General features: G+C 43.3%; 1 protein-coding gene across 2 annotated transcripts in view; it reads left to right on the forward strand.

Moving 5' to 3' along the window:
* Nucleotides 1-1,267, forward strand: part of LOC101848152 (ATP-citrate synthase) — a 79,379-nt gene that overhangs the window by 21,844 nt on the left and 56,268 nt on the right. The window lies entirely within an intron of this gene.

A 1,267-nucleotide genomic window follows, 5' to 3' on the forward strand; every position in this document is an offset into this window, starting at 1 on the left:
GGTTTGTTCCGTACTATAGCCGACTCTTGAACGGGTTTTTTTTTTCGTTTTGTTTTGTTTTTGAGAGGAAACAAAACCAAAAAATGGTCTATTTCTAAAATTGATTTGTTCCGCTTTACGACCGACTCTGGAACCGACGTCGCCGTCGTCATCATCATCATCACCATCATCGTACTAGTTCCAATGTTTAAATATAATTTCAAGAAAGCATCGAGACTTGTCGAGTTGGCCACCGAAACCAACAACATTATCTAGATCTAAGCAAACACGACACTACGGTCCTGCGCTGATTTCACATTTTTTAAAATAGGACAACGTTCTTAGTGCTGGCTATTCTTCTTCTCTTTTTTCTGCTGTGTGCGCGGAATTTCGAGGTCAAGTCTAGTGAAGTGTGACAACAGCTCATGTGAATGAAAGGTCAAGGTGTGCGAATCTTGCAATCTTGAAAGTCTTTAGGTTTAAGTTTAAGTTTAGAATGTTGCAATAGGTGGCATCACGAGGGCTTTATCGGCCCGGCCTTGGCTGTTCGCGGCGCATGTGGTCGGACCTCACTGCACTTTTGAGAAATCAGCGATTTTTGATTTTCTTATATCTGTTGAGCACAGGGAATGACATTTCTCTTCAGGGTGTGAGATCAACCGTTGATGTATTGTGCAAAATAGTTGAACTATTATGAGAAAAACGAAAGAAAAAAAAGCCGGTTTCTCGAAATTGCTGTGAATTTTTTAAAAAAAAGGTCGTTTTGTCAGCGTTCGGCAGTATAGGCCTTCTCGATTCTTATAAGGGGGCTCTCGTAGCCTAGGGGTTAAGGTCTTCGCCTCTCATTCAAAGGTCCCGGGTTCGAATCCGGGTAGCGATGGAAAATATTTCTTCTCTAAAATTGTCTTCTTTCACCTCCTTTCCTGTACTCAACCAGTGTTCTATCGTCTGCTTTCGTCTCCACTTTCTGCCCCCCCCCTTCACCCCATTTGCACCCTCCTCAGGGTTTCTGACTCTTACATCAGCCTTTCTACTGCAACTCCTTGGCTCATTGTTACTGCTATCTTTCAGCCACACCCCTGATTTTCTTGTAGGAAAGTTCTACACCTAGCCTTCTCGGACAAGGGCAAAAAATCTCGGAGGTTCCGTGTGCAAGTTTGCGTTCGTAAAAGATCCCTTGATGGTCTAAAATCGATAAGAGTAGGCTTCGACCTCTACCCGGGCAAAATTTGTAATTTCCTACCAAGTGAAAATGTTTGATGTGTCTCGCGCGCTCACACGACCGTAT

Source organism: Aplysia californica, unplaced genomic scaffold (genome assembly GCF_000002075.1).
Source record: "Aplysia californica isolate F4 #8 unplaced genomic scaffold, AplCal3.0 scaffold00842, whole genome shotgun sequence".
NCBI classification, from domain to species: Eukaryota; Metazoa; Mollusca; class Gastropoda; order Aplysiida; family Aplysiidae; genus Aplysia; species Aplysia californica.